This window comes from Lithobates pipiens, unplaced genomic scaffold (genome assembly GCF_037356315.1).
Source record: "Lithobates pipiens isolate NorthernLeopardFrog02 unplaced genomic scaffold, aLitPip1_a1.2 Scaffold_30, whole genome shotgun sequence".
Lineage (NCBI taxonomy): Eukaryota > Metazoa > Chordata > Amphibia > Anura > Ranidae > Lithobates > Lithobates pipiens.
This window is the reverse complement of record NW_027507791.1, coordinates 172,128,744-172,148,441: the sequence shown is the minus strand read 5'-3', so window position 1 is coordinate 172,148,441 and position 19,698 is coordinate 172,128,744. Positions and strand designations below refer to the sequence as shown.

The 19,698-nt window shown below is 46.9% G+C and overlaps 8 pseudogenes; all 8 read right to left on the bottom strand.

Annotated features, from left to right (window-relative positions):
- Positions 1-7,314: 7,314 nt before the first annotated feature.
- Positions 7,315-7,434, bottom strand: LOC143947055 (5S ribosomal RNA; annotated as a pseudogene).
- Positions 7,435-7,542: 108 nt separating this feature from the next.
- Positions 7,543-7,661, bottom strand: LOC143949440 (5S ribosomal RNA; annotated as a pseudogene).
- Positions 7,662-8,302: 641 nt separating this feature from the next.
- Positions 8,303-8,421, bottom strand: LOC143949596 (5S ribosomal RNA; annotated as a pseudogene).
- A 641-nt stretch (positions 8,422-9,062) lies between these two features.
- LOC143946309 (5S ribosomal RNA) lies at positions 9,063-9,180 on the bottom strand (annotated as a pseudogene).
- Positions 9,181-9,287: 107 nt separating this feature from the next.
- Positions 9,288-9,406, bottom strand: LOC143949230 (5S ribosomal RNA; annotated as a pseudogene).
- A 989-nt stretch (positions 9,407-10,395) lies between these two features.
- Positions 10,396-10,514, bottom strand: LOC143949219 (5S ribosomal RNA; annotated as a pseudogene).
- Positions 10,515-10,689: 175 nt separating this feature from the next.
- LOC143945407 (5S ribosomal RNA) lies at positions 10,690-10,808 on the bottom strand (annotated as a pseudogene).
- A 107-nt stretch (positions 10,809-10,915) lies between these two features.
- On the bottom strand, positions 10,916-11,033 carry LOC143950032 (5S ribosomal RNA; annotated as a pseudogene).
- Between the last annotated feature and the right edge of the window lie 8,665 nt (positions 11,034-19,698).

The window sequence follows — 19,698 nt, the reverse complement described above, 5'->3', positions numbered from 1 at the left end:
CTAGGGTGCTACGGTACATAGGCTTGGGTGCGGTACAGTCTGCTGTTCTGTAAGGACCGCTATCGGTCCACAATAGATAGGGTTGCCGTGCACTACTGCTGACCGCTGCCCTATACTGCAGCAGTCCTTCAGCGGTATAGGGACTGACGCACAGTCTGCTAAACACTAATACACAACCTGCTTGGTCCACAAAAGTTCTTATAAGGACTGGTAACTTGGTATAGGGTGCTACGGTACATAGGCCTGAGTGCAGTACAGTCTGCTGTTCTGTAAGGACTGCTATCGGTCCACAATACATAGGGTTGCCGTGCACTACTGCTGACCGCTGCCCTATACTGCAGCAGTCCTTCAGCGGTATAGGGACTGACGCACAGTCTGCTAAACACTAATACACAACCTGCTTGGTCCACAAAAGTTCTTATAAGGACTGGTAACTTGGTATAGGGTGCTACGGTACATAGGCCTGAGTGCGTTACAGTCTGCTGTTCTGTAAGGACCGCTATCGGTCCACAATACATAGGGTTGCCGTGCACTACTGCTGACCGCTGCCCTATACTGCAGCAGTCCTTCATTGGTATAGGGACTGACGTACAGTCTGCTAATCACTAACACACAACCTGCTTGGTCCACAAAAGTTCTTATAAGGACTGGTAACTTGGTATAGGGTGCTACGGTACATAGGCCTGAGTGCGTTACAGTCTGCTGTTCTGTAAGGACCGCTATCGGTCCACAATACATAGGGTTGCCGTGCACTACTGCTGACCGCTGCCCTATACTGCAGCAGTCCTTCATTGGTATAGGGACTGACGTACAGTCTGCTAATCACTAACACACAACCTGCTTGGTCCACAAAAGTTCTTATAAGGACTGGTAACTTGGTATAGGGTGCTACGGTACATAGGCCTGAGTGCGTTACAGTCTGCTGTTCTGTAAGGACCGCTATCGGTCCACAATACATAGGGTTGCCGTGCACTACTGCTGACCGCTGCCCTATACTGCAGCAGTCCTTCATTGGTATAGGGACTGACGTACAGTCTGCTAATCACTAACACACAACCTGCTTGGTCCACAAAAGTTCTTATAAGGACTGGTAACTTGGTATAGGGTGCTACGGTACATAGGCCTGAGTGCGTTACAGTCTGCTGTTCTGTAAGGACCGCTATCGGTCCACAATACATAGGGTTGCCGTGCACTACTGCTGACCGCTGCCCTATACTGCAGCAGTCCTTCATTGGTATAGGGACTGACGTACAGTCTGCTAATCACTAACACACAACCTGCTTGGTCCACAAAAGTTCTTATAAGGACTGGTAACTTGGTATAGGGTGCTACGGTACATAGGCCTGAGTGCGTTACAGTCTGCTGTTCTGTAAGGACCGCTATCGGTCCACAATACATAGGGTTGCCGTGCACTACTGCTGACCGCTGCCCTATACTGCAGCAGTCCTTCAGCGGTATAGGGACTGACGCACAGTCTGCTAAACACTAACACACAACCTGCTTGGTCCACAAAAGTTCTTATAAGGACTGGTAACTTGGTATAGGGTGCTACGGTACATAGGCCTGAGTGCGTTACAGTCTGCTGTTCTGTAAGGACCGCTATCGGTCCACAATACATAGGGTTGCCGTGCACTACTGCTGACCGCTGCCCTATACTGCAGCAGTCCTTCATTGGTATAGGGACTGACGTACAGTCTGCTAATCACTAACACACAACCTGCTTGGTCCACAAAAGTTCTTATAAGGACTGGTAACTTGGTATAGGGTGCTACGGTACATAGGCCTGAGTGCAGTACAGTCTGCTGTTCTGTAAGGACCGCTATCGGTCCACAATACATAGGGTTGCCGTGCACTACTGCTGACCGCTGCCCTATACTGCAGCAGTCCTTCATTGGTATAGGGACTGACGTACAGTCTGCTAATCACTAACACACAACCTGCTTGGTCCACAAAAGTTCTTATAAGGACTGGTAACTTGGTATAGGGTGCTACGGTACATAGGCCTGAGTGCGTTACAGTCTGCTGTTCTGTAAGGACCGCTATCGGTCCACAATACATAGGGTTGCCGTGCACTACTGCTGACCGCTGCCCTATACTGCAGCAGTCCTTCATTGGTATAGGGACTGACGTACAGTCTGCTAATCACTAACACACAACCTGCTTGGTCCACAAAAGTTCTTATAAGGACTGGTAACTTGGTATAGGGTGCTACGGTACATAGGCCTGAGTGCGTTACAGTCTGCTGTTCTGTAAGGACCGCTATCGGTCCACAATACATAGGGTTGCCGTGCACTACTGCTGACCGCTGCCCTATACTGCAGCAGTCCTTCATTGGTATAGGGACTGACGTACAGTCTGCTAATCACTAACACACAACCTGCTTGGTCCACAAAAGTTCTTATAAGGACTGGTAACTTGGTATAGGGTGCTACGGTACATAGGCCTGAGTGCGTTACAGTCTGCTGTTCTGTAAGGACCGCTATCGGTCCACAATACATAGGGTTGCCGTGCACTACTGCTGACCGCTGCCCTATACTGCAGCAGTCCTTCAGCGGTATAGGGACTGACGCACAGTCTGCTAAACACTAACACACAACCTGCTTGGTCCACAAAAGTTCTTATAAGGACTGGTAACTTGGTATAGGGTGCTACGGTACATAGGCCTGAGTGCAGTACAGTCTGCTGTTCTGTAAGGACCGCTATCGGTCCACAATACATAGGGTTGCCGTGCACTACTGCTGACCGCTGCCCTATACTGCAGCAGTCCTTCATTGGTATAGGGACTGACGTACAGTCTGCTAATCACTAACACACAACCTGCTTGGTCCACAAAAGTTCTTATAAGGACTGGTAACTTGGTATAGGGTGCTACGGTACATAGGCCTGAGTGCAGTACAGTCTGCTGTTCTGTAAGGACCGCTATCGGTCCACAATACATAGGGTTGCCGTGCACTACTGCTGACCGCTGCCCTATACTGCAGCAGTCCTTCATTGGTATAGGGACTGACGTACAGTCTGCTAATCACTAACACACAACCTGCTTGGTCCACAAAAGTTCTTATAAGGACTGGTAACTTGGTATAGGGTGCTACGGTACATAGGCCTGAGTGCGTTACAGTCTGCTGTTCTGTAAGGACCGCTATCGGTCCACAATACATAGGGTTGCCGTGCACTACTGCTGACCGCTGCCCTATACTGCAGCAGTCCTTCATTGGTATAGGGACTGACGTACAGTCTGCTAATCACTAACACACAACCTGCTTGGTCCACAAAAGTTCTTATAAGGACTGGTAACTTGGTATAGGGTGCTACGGTACATAGGCCTGAGTGCGTTACAGTCTGCTGTTCTGTAAGGACCGCTATCGGTCCACAATACATAGGGTTGCCGTGCACTACTGCTGACCGCTGCCCTATACTGCAGCAGTCCTTCATTGGTATAGGGACTGACGTACAGTCTGCTAATCACTAACACACAACCTGCTTGGTCCACAAAAGTTCTTATAAGGACTGGTAACTTGGTATAGGGTGCTACGGTACATAGGCCTGAGTGCGTTACAGTCTGCTGTTCTGTAAGGACCGCTATCGGTCCACAATACATAGGGTTGCCGTGCACTACTGCTGACCGCTGCCCTATACTGCAGCAGTCCTTCAGCGGTATAGGGACTGACGCACAGTCTGCTAAACACTAACACACAACCTGCTTGGTCCACAAAAGTTCTTATAAGGACTGGTAACTTGGTATAGGGTGCTACGGTACATAGGCCTGAGTGCAGTACAGTCTGCTGTTCTGTAAGGACCGCTATCGGTCCACAATACATAGGGTTGCCGTGCACTACTGCTGACCGCTGCCCTATACTGCAGCAGTCCTTCATTGGTATAGGGACTGACGTACAGTCTGCTAATCACTAACACACAACCTGCTTGGTCCACAAAAGTTCTTATAAGGACTGGTAACTTGGTATAGGGTGCTACGGTACATAGGCCTGAGTGCGTTACAGTCTGCTGTTCTGTAAGGACCGCTATCGGTCCACAATACATAGGGTTGCCGTGCACTACTGCTGACCGCTGCCCTATACTGCAGCAGTCCTTCATTGGTATAGGGACTGACGTACAGTCTGCTAATCACTAACACACAACCTGCTTGGTCCACAAAAGTTCTTATAAGGACTGGTAACTTGGTATAGGGTGCTACGGTACATAGGCCTGAGTGCGTTACAGTCTGCTGTTCTGTAAGGACCGCTATCGGTCCACAATACATAGGGTTGCCGTGCACTACTGCTGACCGCTGCCCTATACTGCAGCAGTCCTTCATTGGTATAGGGACTGACGTACAGTCTGCTAATCACTAACACACAACCTGCTTGGTCCACAAAAGTTCTTATAAGGACTGGTAACTTGGTATAGGGTGCTACGGTACATAGGCCTGAGTGCAGTACAGTCTGCTGTTCTGTAAGGACCGCTATCGGTCCACAATACATAGGGTTGACGTGCACTACTGCTGACCGCTGCCCTATACTGCAGCAGTCCTTCAGCGGTATAGGGACTAAGAGTTTTGTCACAGGGTGATTTAAAAAATGACAGGCAGAGGAAGAGGCAGGCCCTTCCGCAGGGGTGGTAGGGGTAGGGCAGGAGCAACAGCCTTGAGCCAAAGTGGGAAGTTGCAGAAGGTGCGTTCAATTACTTTAAAGGACGCACCAGACTTGGTTGAGTGGCTCACTCAGCCTTATTCTTCTGCACCCTCCTCATCCTCTCGATCTGCACCCTCTTCTTCACTCTCTGCTATGTGCACCCCCAAAGACACTACCACCAACAACACCACCACCACCACATACCTTCCGCTTGAGTGCAAATGGGGGCCTTCATGCTCCAGTGTTTTAATAGGGACCCCCGTATAAAAAGCATGAGGGTCAAGGACCAGTACTGGGTGGCAACGTACTTAGATCCCCGGTACAAACACAAAATGGCGGAAATGTTACCGCCGTCGCAGAGGGCTGTCAGAATGCAGCACTTCCAGGCCTTGCTTCGAGAAATGCTGCATTCTGCTTTTGCGTGCGCTGGCAGAGGAGCAATTCCCACTCCCAGAGAAGGATTTGCGGGTACCAATCCAACAGCGCCTGCAAGAAGAGGCCGGTTTGAAGATGTGTTGGTGACTTCGGATATGAGGTCATTCTTTCAGCCGACCCATCGACAGGTGTCATCCGGATCCAGCATCAGGGAACGCCTAGACCGTCAGGTGTCCGACTACATTGGGTTAACGGCCGATGTGGACGCTCTGAGGAGTGATGAACCCCTAGACTACTGGGTGGGCAGGCTTGACCTCTGGCCAGAGCTTGCCCAATTTGCAATCGAACTGTTGGCTTGCCCCTCATCCAGTGTCCTGTCCGAAAGGACGTTCAGCGCAGCAGGGGGGATTGTGACCGATAAGCGTACTCGCCTAGCTCACGACAGTGTTAACTACCTCACATTTCTAAAAATGAATGAGGCATGGATCTCGGAGGAATTCAACACATGTGATCAGTAGACCATGTATATGTCTATAAACAATTTTTGGAATCAAGCACACAGACCTTCTTAATTCATTTGGCTCACTTCCCTGACCCAAAAAAGCACACCGTACTATATGCCCCTACCCTCCTCTTTGAAGAGGTTGAGCGGTGTCATATTTCTACTGGGGCTGCTTATTATGAGGGGTTCCCACCATCCCTGTGCTGTGCTGACTTCCTCCTGGGTGTTCTTATTATGAGGGGCTCCCACCATCCCTGTGCTGTGCTGACTTCCTCCTGGGGGTTCTTATTATGAGGGGCTCCCACCATCCCTGTGCTGTGCTGACTTCCTCCTGGGGGTTCTTATTATGAGGGGATCACACCATCCCTGTGCTGTGCTGACTTCCTCCTGGGGCTGCTTACGGTGCTGCTGTCAGCGCTGTATGTCACGGAGCTGCTGTCAGCGCTGTATGTCACGGAGCTGCTGTCAGCGCTGTATGTCACGGAGCTGCTGTCAGCGCTGTATGTCACGGTGCTGCTGTCAGCGCTGTATGTCACGGAGCTGCTGTCAGCGCTGTATGTCACGGAGCTGCTGTCAGTGCTGTATGTCACGGAGCTGCTGTCAGCGCTGTATGTCACGGAGCTGCTGTCAGCGCTGTATGTCACGGAGCTGCTGTCAGCGCTGTATGTCACGGTGCTGCTGTCAGCGCTGTATGTCACGGAGCTGCTGTCAGCGCTGTATGTCACGGAGCTGCTGTCAGTGCTGTATGTCACGGAGCTGCTGTCAGCGCTGTATGTCACGGAGCTGCTGTCAGCGCTGTATGTCACGGAGCTGCTGTCAGCGCTGTATGTCACGGTGCTGCTGTCAGCGCTGTATGTCACGGAGCTGCTGTCAGCGCTGTATGTCACGGAGCTGCTGTCAGCGCTGTATGTCACGGAGCTGCTGTCAGCGCTGTATGTCACGGAGCTGCTGTCAGCGCTGTATGTCACGGAGCTGCTGTCAGCGCTGTATGTCACGGTGCTGATGTCAGTGCTCTGTATTACGGTGCTGCTGTCAGTGCTCTGTATCTCCTGCACCCTCTTGTTTGCCTACCCTGGTCCCTGACCTTCCCTCTCCTCCATTGCCTTCATTAGCTCCATAGTCCTGAATTGTCAGAACAATTTCCCAAATAAAAAAAAAATGCTTGTAGTTATCGATCCCAAATTCACCTCATACATGTATTATGCTATTGTCCAGGTGGTGGGACTACGTGCTACCCCCTAATAATTACCCCGTGGCCGCAAATTCGACCTAAAGGTTTGCGAAATTCGCCTCCCATTGAAGTCAATGGAGCCCGCGGCGAACGGTCGTTTTCGCGAACGTTTGTGCCCGTTCGCGTTTCGCGTTCGCGAAACGTCCCGTCGGAAGTTCGTCCATCACTACTAACCAGGCCCGACCCTGCATAGCATCCAAGATCAAATGAGATCGGGTGCATTCAGGTTGATGTGGCCGTAGGCAATCTTGCTGGCCTCTCTCAACCCTCTTCACAAACCCCAAGATGGTCACCTCGGCAAACAAGCAGGAAAATATAACAGGTCGTTGACGCCAACAACATTTAAAAAAAACCCTACGGCACCTTGTATTCCCAGGCGGTCTCCCATCCAAGTACTAACCAGGCCCGACCCTGCTTAGCATGCAAGAACAGACGAGATCTTGTGCATTGAAGGTGATGTGGCCTTAAGCAATCATGAATGGCAACTCTCAACCCTCTTGACAAATGCCAAGATGGTCACCTCGGCAAACAAGCAGAAAAATAAAACAGGTCGTTGACGCCAACAACAGAATAAAAAAAGCCTATGGCACCCTGGTATTCCCAGGCAGTCTCCCATCCAGGTACTAACCAGGCCCGACCCTGCTTAGCATCCAAGATCAGATGAGATCGGGCGCATTCAGGGTGATGTGGCTGTAGGTGATTTTGCTGGCCACTCTCAACCCTCTTGACTAATGCCAAGATGGTCACCTTGGCAAACAAGCAGAAAAATAAAACAGGTCGAAGACGCCAACAACATATTAAGAAAAACCCTACAGCACCTTGTTTTCCCAGGCGGTCTCCCACCAAGGTACTAACCAGGCCTGACCATGCTTAGCATCTGAGATCAAACGAGATAGGGTGCATTCAGGGTGATGTGGCCGTAGGCGATCATGCTGGCCACTCTCAACCCTCTTGACAAATGCCAAGATGGTCACCTCAGCAAACAAGCATAAAAATAAAACAGGTCGTCGACGCCAACAACATATTAAAAAATTGCCTATGGCACCTGTTTTTCCCAGGCAGTCTCCCATCACAGCTACTAACAAGGCCCAAACCTGCTTAGCATCTGAGATCGGGTGCATTTAGGGTGATGAGCCCATAGACGATCTTGTTGGCCACTCTCAACCCTCTTGACAAACGCCAAGATGGTCACCTCGGCAAACAAGCAGAAAAATCAAACAGGTCGTCGACGCCAACAACAGATTAAAAAAAATGCCAAGATGGTGGCCAAACTCAACCCTCTTGACAAATGCCAAGATGGTCACCTCGGTAAACAAACAGAATAAAAAAATCCTTTGGCATATAAAAAAAGCCTTTGGCACCTAGTATTCCCAGGCGGTATCCCATCCAGGTACTTACCAGGCCTGACCCTGCTTATCATCCGAGATCGGGCGCTTTCAAGGTGATGTGGCTATATGCGATCTTGCTGGCAACTCTCAACCCTCTTGACTAATGCCAAGATGGTCACCTTGGCAAACAAGCAGAAAAATAAAACAGGTCGAAGACGCCAACAACATATTAAGAAAAACCCTACAGCACCTTGTTTTCCCAAGCGGTCTCCCACCAAGGTACTAACCAGGCCTGACCATGCTTAGCATCTGAGATCAAACGAGATAGGGTGCATTCAGGGTGATGTGGCCGTAGGCGATCATGCTGGCCACTCTCAACCCTCTTGACAAATGCCAAGATGGTCACCTCAGCAAACAAGCATAAAAATAAAACAGGTCGTCGACGCCAACAACATATTAAAAAATTGCCTATGGCACCTGTTTTTCCCAGGCAGTCTCCCATCACAGCTACTAACCAGGCCCGAACCTGCTTAGCATCTGAGATCGGGTGCATTTAGGGTGATGAGCCCATAGATGATCTTGTTGGCCACTCTCAACCCTCTTGACAAACGCCAAGATGGTCACCTCGGCAAACAAGCAGAAAAATCAAACAGGTCGTCGACGCCAACAACAGATTAAAAAAAATGCCAAGATGGTGGCCAAACTCAACCCTCTTGACAAATGCCAAGATGGTCACCTCGGTAAACAAACAGAATAAAAAAATCCTTTGGCATATAAAAAAAGCCTTTGGCACCTAGTATTCCCAGGCGCTATCCCATCCAGGTACTTACCAGGCCTGACCCTGCTTATCATCCGAGATCGGGCGCTTTCAAGGTGATGTGGCTATAGGCGATCTTGCTGGCAACTCTCAACCCTCTTGACAAACGCCAAGATGGTCACCTCGGCAAACAAGCAGAAAAATAAAACAGGTCGTCGACGCCAACAACATTTAAAAAAAAAGCTTACAGCACCTGGTATTCCCAGGCGGTCTCCCATCCAAGTACTAACCAGGCCGACCCTGCTTAGCATCCGAGAACAGACAAGATCGGGTGCATTCAAGGTGATGTGGCCGAAAGCAATCTTGCTGGCCACTCTTAACCCTCTTGACAAACGCCAAGATGGTCACCTCGGCAAAAAAGCAGAAAAATGAAACAGGTCGTCGACGCCAACAACATATTAAAAAAAGCCTACGGCACCTGGTATTCCCAGGCGTTCTCCAATCCAGGTACTAACCAGGCTGGACCCTGCTTTGCATCCGAGATCAGACGAGATCAGGCGCATTCGGGGTGATGTGGCTGTAGGCGATCTTGCTGGCCACTCTCAACCCACTTGACAAACGCCAAGATGGTCACCTCGGCAAACAAGCAGAAAAACAAAACAGGTCATCGACGCCAACAACATGTTAAAGAATAGCCTACGCCACCTGGTGTTGCAGGGTGGTCTCCCATCCAGGTACTAACACCTCCCAATCCTGCTTAGCATCTGAGATCAGGATCATTCAGGGTGATGTGGCTGTAGGTAATCCTGCTGGCCACTCTCAACCCTCTTGACAAACGCCAAGCTGGTCCACTCGGCCAACAAGCAGAAAAATAAAACAAGTCGTCGACGCCAACAACATTTAAAAAAAAAGCCTACGGCACCTGGTATTCCCGGGCGGTCTCCCATCCAAATACTAAACAGGCCCGTCACCAGGTCATCAGATCAGTTGAGATCGGGCGCATTCAGGGTGATGAGGCCATAGACGATCTTGGTGGCCACTCTCAACCCTCTTGACAAACGCCAAGATGGTCACCTCGGCAAACAAGCAGAAAAATAAAACAGGTCGTCGACGCCAACAACATATTAAAAAAAAGCCTATGAGAGCTGGTATTCCCAAGCGGCCTCCCATCCAGGTACTAACCAGGCCCAACCCTGCTTAGCATACGAATTCAGACCAGATCAGGCGCATTCAGGGTGATGTGGCCGTTGGTGAGCTATCTGGCCACTCTCAACCCTCTTGACAAACGCCAAGATGGTCACCTTGGCAAACAAGCAGAAAAATAAAACAGGTCGTCGACACCAACAACATATTAAACAAATTCTATGGCACCTGGTATTCCCAGACGTTCTCCCATCCAGGTACTAACCAGGGCCGACCCTGCTTAGCATCCGAGATCGGGCGCATTCAGGGTGATGTGGCCATAAGCAATCTTGCTGGCCACACTCAACCCTCTTGACAAACGCCAAGATGGTCACCTCGGCAAACAAGCAGAAAAAAAAAAGGTCGTCGATGCCAACAACATATTAAAAAAAAGCATACGGCACCTGGTATTTCCAGACGGTCTCCCATTCAGCTACTAACCAGGCCCAACGCTGCTTAGCATCTGAGATCAGACGAGATGATGCGCTTTCAGGGTGATGTGGCCATAGACGATTTTCTCAGCTTAGCATCCAAGATCAGATGAGATCGGGCGCATTCAGGGTGATGTGGCTGTAGGCGATTTTGCTGGCCACTCTCAACCCTCTTGACTAACGCCAAGATGGTCACCTTGGCAAACAAGCAGAAAAATAAAACAGGTTGTCGACGCCAACAACATATTAAGAAAAACCCTACGGCACCTTGTTTTCCCAGGTGGTCTCCCATCCAGGTACTAACCAGGCCCGAACCTGCTTAGCATCCGAGATCAGACGAGATCGGGTGCATTCAAGGTGATGTGGCCGTAAGCAATCTTGCTGGCCACTCTCAACCCTCTTGACAAACGCCAAGATGGTCACCTCGCAAACAAGCAGAAAAGTAAAACAGGTCGTCGACGCCAAAAACATATAAAAAAATTGCCTACGGCACCTGGTATTCCCTGGCGTTCTACCATCCTGCAACTAACCAGGCACGACCCTGCTTAGCATCCAAGATCAGACGAAATCGGCGCATTCAGGGTGATGTGGCCGTAGGCGATCATTCTGGCCACTCTCAACCTTCTTGACAAACACCAAGATGTTCACCTCGGCAAACAAACAGAAAAATAAAACAGGTCGTCGACGCCAACAACATATTTAAAAAAAATTGTGTTGAGCAGTGACCTTTCTGTAACCTCTAGCCTCCCTCTGTTGTAATTACAATGTACAGTAGGTAAAAGTACCTCTGCCGGGTTAGCCACTCATATCAAACTTTTTGAAAAAATCTTATTCAGTTTGTTAGATCTTTGTTAGATCAGGTTAGATCAACCATTGTTTGCGTTAGATCTCACGCAGAAGAAGCAATATTAACAGTTATTTGCAGGGGGGGCTAACCCATCATCCCCCTTCTGGCCAAAAATCATTCAGGCTGATAAATATTCGTTAGATCCGGTAAGATCAAGTGGTTTTAACATTAGATCTCACATCATTTCAGAGATATTCTACATCAAAATAGAGATATTAGGTGGTACATATGGAAGGGTTATCCCCCCCACATGCAATTTTCTGGCTAAAAAACATTCAGGCTTATAGATATTTGTTAGATGGTCTTCCATCCAGATACTAACCAGGCCGATCCTGCTTAGCCTCCGAGATCAGACTAGGTCAGGCTTTTTCTGGGTGATGTGGCCATAGGCAACTCCTACCTTTCATCTCTATCCACCTATCCCCCTCCATTCCTCACTGTGGTGTACATGCCTTTGTTTTTTCTCACATCAATTCAGTTTGGTTGTTTTCCTTGGATTTCCTTTCATCCGTTACCTATTTTTTATCAAAATTCACAATTTATTCACTATTTGCACCACCAACATCCCCTTTATGGTAACCACCCACCATTCCGCAACACCTTATTTCATAGTCACCATTTCACTGGGCTCTCTTTTCATCCATTACATAATTTTTTGGCTCATTTACCTTATGTACCTCATTTCACCCAGACTCCAGCCCCTTGACTTGTTAATCTCCCCCAGTTGCGAGGGGAGACCTCCCTCACAATATATTTTTTATATATGATTGATTATATTGCCATTGATCTTGTGTCTATTAAATCGCAGATGTTTTTCCTGATGAATCGGCCGCGAAACTAGTTGAAACACTGTCCATGACCAAGTCACCTATGTTTAACAGTGTGGTTTTAATCATTAGTGTTTACATTTCCTATTAATCTTGTGACACTGTGTATCATTTCCTTACTAATTAACTCCATTAGGCTTTTAGTAATACTTTTTGCCTGTGGTATCTTAGTGATCAAGTGTACTTTGTGAAAAACTCTATTCTCTTGAATGTGCTTCTTCCAATCTTCCCTCCACCTTATATACCTACTGAGCCTTACATATCTTGCATTCAAAACACTCCAATCATACCATCTACCCATCTCTATATACATCTCTCATTGCCTTGCTAGGCATAACCGGGGGCTTCTACTGTGACCTAACCATGCACACCTCATTTGTAGAGTAATCAACGTGAATCTATTTAAGGTTATCCCTTCCCTCAAGCCCAGCCCCCCCCCCCCCCTTAGCCCTACCTCACAAAAAAAGAACAGCTAAATAGAAAAAAGAAAAATAATAATAAGAAAAAAAATACAACATATGTAGGGAGAGTTAATCTTTGAGCACGCATCTGATTTTAAAAACAAGTAAACTATAACATGAAAACGTTCATCTCATTTATGTTGTCTAGTTGGGTGTTTGTTTGTTTTTTTTGTTTTTTTTGGTAAATTTATGCTACATTAATGGGAAAATTTAATAAATAGAAAGAAGGTTTGGCTGCAGAAGTATAGGACTATTCTTACAAATGTCTCATCTCTAACCCTATTTCTCTTGTTTTTACTCTCCTATATACCTCCCACTAAAATATTTTAAAATGCTAGAAGCCCTTCTAGGTCCCTTTGTATGGGGTAAAAATAGGCACAAACTTGCCTGGCAAACGCTCAAGAACTCAACAGACGGGGGGCACAGCATTACCAGACTTCAACCACTATTACATTGCAGCACAGCTCTCCCAGTTTTTCCACCTGGATAAGACTGATGGAGTTTGCTTTATAACTTTGATTTTTCACTAGTGTGCTCAACAAACGGGTGACCCACTATATGCTATTACCATGGGCTCAGGCACCATTGGTTCGGATGAAGAAATTGCACCTATCCTCCAACAATACAGGCGCATATGGGATATAGCCACTGGTAAATTAGGAATCTCGACTTACAAAGACTATAGGCCATTATGGAACAACAAACATATGAAGGAATTTGTAAAAATTCAGGTACAATAGATGTGGAGCAAGCGAGGTGTGTACTATTTGCAACACCTACTTTCTAGCGGTACCCCCAAACCTTTTAACCAATTACAGGAGGAGTTTGCAATACAAAACAATATGCACTTTCTATACCTACAGGGTAGACACGTGGCTCGTTCACAATTCCCACAAGTTTACCCGCCACCCACCCCTAACCCTATTATGTCCGTGGCTAGAAGCGCCGACCCCAAGGGCCTTATTTCATCTTACTATCATATGCTATCCACCCCAATTAATTACTGACAAAATCGCATACGCCCCAAAGATACGGTGGGAAAGAGATTTAAGTCAGATGGAAGATGGGGAATGGGAGGAGGCACTCGAGATATGCAGAGAGGTTTCTCCCAAGCTATCAGATAGACTATCCGAAATCTAAATATTACATAGAGCTTACCTCACCCCTCTTAGAGTAGCGAGATATAAAACAGAATTTCCACCTAACTGTCCAATGTGTAGGGCGGCCACAGGAGCCTTCTTCCACCTCATATGGTCATGCCCCCGTCTACAAGGGTTCTGGGTACAAGTAGTGAAAAGCGTACGTTAATCTGACCCTGCCATATAAAAAGTGTATCTACACTAATAGAGGGTGCCCGATCAAATATAATAAAGTATGGGACCGATGGCTGAATGACTCAGACACCTGCACGTAGAAATTGTTTAGACTACGACTACCAGTTGAATGACAATAGATTTTCATATATTGTATTAACCAATAAGTGGCTAATAATGTTAAGTGTGTTAGTCGATGATATATGTTGATCGTGTTATAGGATACATTATCCGTGTAACCTGATGTAGACTCCTTAAATGTGTGTTCACATACTGTAAGCTGTGTTCTAACTATATGTGCCTTATTTCAATAAAAACCGTTGTTGATAAAATAAAGACAAGCTAGGGTATACAGAAGACAGGCTGGGGTATACAGAGAGGCTAGTGTATACAGAGAGGCTGGGGAACAGAGAGAGGCTATTGTATAAAGACAGGCTAGTGTATACAGAGAACCTAGGGTATACAGAAAATGGCTGGGTTAAACAGAGAGGCTTGGGTATACCAAGAGACTAGGGTAAAAAGAAGACAGGCTAGTGCATATAGATGACAGGTACATGGATACAGAAGACAGGCTGGATCATAGAGAGAGGCTGGAGTATTTAGAGAAGATAGAGTATACAGAAAACAGGCTGGGGGAGAGAGGCTAGTGTACAAAGAGGCTAATGTATACAACGAGAGGCTAGGGTATATAGAAGACAGCTAAGAGTATACAGTGAAGCTGGGGTAAACAGAGAAGCTAGTTTATATAGTAGACAGGCTAGTGTATATAAAAGACAAGCTAGGGTATACAGAAGACAGGCTGGGTATACAGAGAGGCTACTGTATACAGAAAGGCTGGGGTACACAGAGAGGCTAGTGTATAAAGACGGGCTAGTGTATATAGAGAGTCTAGTGTATACAGAGAGACTAGTGTGTACAGAAGACAGGCTAGTGTATACAGATAGGCTAGACTATACAGAGGAACATCTTGGGTATACAGAGATGGTGAGGTATACAGAGAGGCTAGGGTATGCAGAGAGGCTAGTGTATGCAGACTTGCTAGTGTATACAGACAGACTAGTGTACACAGAGTGGCTGGGGTATATAGAGAGCCTATGGTATAAAGAAAACAGGCTGGTGTATACAGAGAGGCTAGTGTATACAGAGAGACTATGTTATTCAGGCTAGTGTATACAAAAGGCAAGCTAGGGTATACAGAGAGGCTAGTTCATACAGACAGGCAAGTGTATACAGTGAGACTGGGGTATACATTGAGGCTCGGGTATACAGAAAACAGGCTGGGGTGCACAGAGATGCCAGGATATACAGAGAGACTAGGGTAAAAAGAATACAAGCTAGTGCATATTGAAGAAAGGCACATGCATACACAAAACAAGAGGGTCTGGGATATACAGAGAGGCTAGGGTATACCGTGAGGCTAGTGTACGGAAAAGACAAACAAGGGAATACAGAGAAGCTAGTGTATACGGAGTGGCTAGTATATACAGAAAACAGGCTGGGGTATACAGAGAGGCTAGTGTATAATGACAGACTAGTTTATACAGAGAGGCTTGGGTATACAGAGAGCTAATATATAAAGAGAGGTTAGTGTATACAAAAGACAACTAAGGGTATACGGAGAGGCTTGTGTATACAGAGAGGCTAGTGTATACAGAAGACTGGCTAGTTTATACTGAGAGGCTAGTGTGTACAAAAGACAGGCTAGTGTATACAGATAGGCTAGAGTATACAGAAGAACGTCCTGGGTATGCAGAGATGGTGGGGTATACAGAGAGGCTAGGGTATACAGAGAGAGAGGCTGGGTTACACAGAGAGGCTAGTGTATGCAGACTTGCTAGTGTATACAGACGGACTAGTGTATACAGCGAGGCTGGGGTATACAGAGAGCCTATGGTATAAAGAAAACAGGCTTGTGTATACAGAGAGGCTAGTGTATACAGGGAGGCTAGGGGATACAGAGAGGCTAGTGTATACAAAAGGCAAGCTAGGGTACAGAGAGGCTAGTGTATATACAGACTGGCTAGTGTGTACAGAGGGACTGGGGTAAGAGAGGCTAGGGGATACAGAAGACAGGCTAGTGTAAATAGAAGACAGGCACAGAAGACAGGCTGGAGTATACAGAGAGGGTAGTGTATACAGAGAGGCTAGGGAATACAGGGAGGCTAGTTTATACAAAAGGCAAGCTAGGGTATACAGAAAGGCTAGTGTGTACAGAAAGGCTAGTGTATACAGAGAGACTATTGTTTAAAGACAGGCTAGTGCATACAGAGAGGCTGGGGTATGCAGAGAGCTAGTTTATACAGAGAGGCTTGGGTATACAGTGAGGCTAGTGTATACAAAAGACCGACTAGTGTATACAGAGAGGCTAATGTGTACAGAAGACAGGCTAGTGTTTACAGATAGGCTAGAGTAAGAGAGGCTAAGGGATACAGAAAACAGACGGGGCTATACAAAGAGGCCTGGATATACAGAGAGACTAGGGTAAAAAGAAGAAAGGCTAGTGTAAACAGAGAGGCTGGGGTATACAGAGAGACTACGGTATATCGTGAGGCTAGTGCACAGAAAAGATAAGCTAGGGTATACAGAGAGGCTATTTTATACAGACAGGCTAGTGTATACAGAGAGAATGGCGTATACAGAGAGGCTCGATTATACAGAAAACAGGCTGGGGTACACAGAGAAGCAGGGGTTTACAGAGAGGCACAGGTAAAAAGAAGACAGGCTAGTGCACATAGAAGAGAGGCATGTGTATACAGAAGACAGGCTGGGGTATACAGAGAGTTGGGGTTTACAGATAAACAAGGTTATAACAAAACAGGCTAGTGCATATAGACAGGCTAGTGTATTCAGAGAGGCTAGTGTATACGGAGAGCCTAGTGTATGCAGAAGACTGGCTAGTGTATACAGAGAGGCTAGTGTGTCCATAAGACAGGCTATTGTATACAGATAGGCTAGTGTATACAGAAGACAGTCTGGGGTATACAGTGAAGCTGTGGTATACAGAGAAGCAAGGTTATATAGTAGAGAGGCTAGTGTATAAAGACAGGCTAGTGTATACAGAGAGGCTGGGGTATGCAGAAAGCAGGCAAGGGTATTCAGAGAGAGTGGGGTATACAGAGAGTGGAATGTGTAAATAGAAGACAGGCACAGAAGACAGACTGGAGTATACAGAGAGGCTAGTGTATACAGAGAGGCTAGGGGATACAGTGAGGCTAGTGTATACAAAAGGCAAGCTAGGGTATACAGAGAGGCTAGTGTGTACATAAAGGCTAGTGTATACAGAGAGACTATTGTTTAAAGACAGGCTAGTGCATACAGAGAGGCTGGGGTATGCAGAGAGCTAGTGTATACAGAGAGGCTTGGGTATACAGTGAGGCTAGTGTATACAAAAGACAACCAAGGGTATACAGAGAGGCTAGTGTATACAAAAGACCGGCTAGTGTATACAGAGAGGCTAATGTACACTACAGAAGACAGGCTAGTGTATACAGATAGGCTAGAGTATACAGAAGAACATCCTGGGTATACAGAGTTGGTGGGGTATTCAGAGAGGCTAGGGTATACAGAGAGATAGGCTGGGTTACACAGAGAGGCTTGTGTAGACTTTCTAGTGTATACAGACAGACTAGTGTATACAGAGAGGTGTCAGGGCTGGCTTAGCCCTTCCTTCTCTGGGCTGGCTGCTCAGCTGTCGGCTAATTGCCAGCTATCATCTCTCTCCACAGTTACCAGCTGTTCCTGATCATGCTCGTCTGACCTGCCTACTTAAAGCTGTTCATCTCACTTCACCTCAGCCTTCACCTTGGTCACATCACAAGAAACCATCCCCTGCGGTTCTGTTTAAAGACTTGCTTGCTGACATCCCTTCTGGCTCCTTATCCTGCTTGCTGTTGCTCTACTTGGATCCTGACTTCTGGCCTGGCTGATTACCCGATCTGGTTATTGAACTCTGGCCTGGCTGACTAGTCGATCCGGTTACTGGACTGTGGCTATGCTTTGACTACGCTTTTTCTATTTAGCTTTTTATTATTATTTAATAAACAAGTGTGATTTAATTGTACTTCTGCCTCGGTGTGATTCATGGTTTCTGACAGTAGGCGAAGGCCATGAATTCAGAAGATACAGTCAATCCATTTGTTGGTAATATTTTTTGCAGATTGGATGAGCAAGATCACCACATGGATCAGTTTGCCATGGCATTACAAACACTCCTGAGTCGCACGGCTCACCTGGAATCCCCCACGATGGCTGCTCCGGTACAACCTGGATCACACGCCAGTCTCTGTGCAGTCACCCGCCTCAAATATTACCTCGCGATTTGGGGTTGATCCAGTTCAATGCAGAGGGTTTCTCAATCAGGTTGAGATATACTTCGAGATGCTGCCCCAGGCGTTTCCCACGGACAGAAGAAAAGTAGGTTTTGTGATATCTTTGCTTTCTGTGAGAGCCTTGGCCTGGGCTAACCCTCTATGGGAGACGCAAAATTGAATTGGAGCACCAGCACTCTGTGGGATTTTGAGGATAATCGCTCCACTTTGCACTTTAAATGGACAGTTGTCTTTTACACTAGTCTTGTTTGTTAGTTTATATTTGCATATATTTGGGAAGGTTATCCGTTTCTATTACATTAGAGCACTTGCACTTTATGCGATTTCTAATTTATCGCCACGCGCTGCACTTTGAATATATATTTTTATTTTATACTTTATATATATTTTATATATTTTTATATTACAGTTTGCGTATTAATGTTTTTTATAGCTTTATGAACACAAAAAGTATCACTACTTGCTATTGAAGTATGCTGCACGGATTCACATATATGTTTTATCTGAGCAACTGACTTTATGACATGTCGTATTTATACCTATACCTATCTAATTTATAATCTTTAGGATTATTGTTTGTTGAATCTAATTGTGGATATAGCATACTGTCCCTGTGGGGGTAGGCAAACTCCACCTCAGTACAGCGCACCACTACTTTTTTACTTTTAGACGCAAAAAAACTGTTGTCTTGAGTTACCCTGAGTTTGTGGCCTACTTTAAAAGGCTATTTGACATTCCCGTATGCTCCGCTTCTGCTGCCAAGTGCCTCATATCCATGAAACAGAGTACGAGAACTGTTGCCGACTACGCCATTGAATTCCGTATTCTGGCAGCAGAGGTTGCTTGCAACAATAAGACCCTCATGGCTGCTTTTTCTCATGGTCGCTTAGATTCCATCAAGGATGAGATAGCAGCCCGAGATATACCCACTGAGCTGGAAAGCTTGATCTTGTTTGCCAGCCTCATTGACTCCAGACTCAGAGAAAGACTTTCTCTTAAGAAGCGCTTGCGGAAGCCTCCTGTACATTTGCCTCCAAGCTTTGTAGTCCCACCCATGCCTCCCTCACCTCCCATGCCTCCCTCACCTCCCATGCCTCCTGTCACTGAGTCAGTCAGTGAAGATGAACCCATGCACCTGGGCTTTATGCATCTCTCGGCAGATGAGAGAGCCTTTAGGAGGAGGGAGAGATTGTGCCTTTATTGTGGCCAGGCAGGTCAATTTTTGAAGTCTTGTCCTACCCGTCCAGGGAACACCCGAACACCTGTTGTTTTGTCCCGTTATCCATAAGGATAAGCCCCTGGTTTTGATCACCCTTTCTTGGGCTGAGTCGTCCATCGAGATACAGGCTCTAATCGACTCTGGGGCTGCAGGCCTGTTCATTGATGCTGCATTTGTTTCGCAGCACTCGATTCCTCTGCAGCTGCATGACACTCCACTTGCCATTGAGGCTCTTGATGGGAGACCTTTACAGTCTGCCCATGTGACTC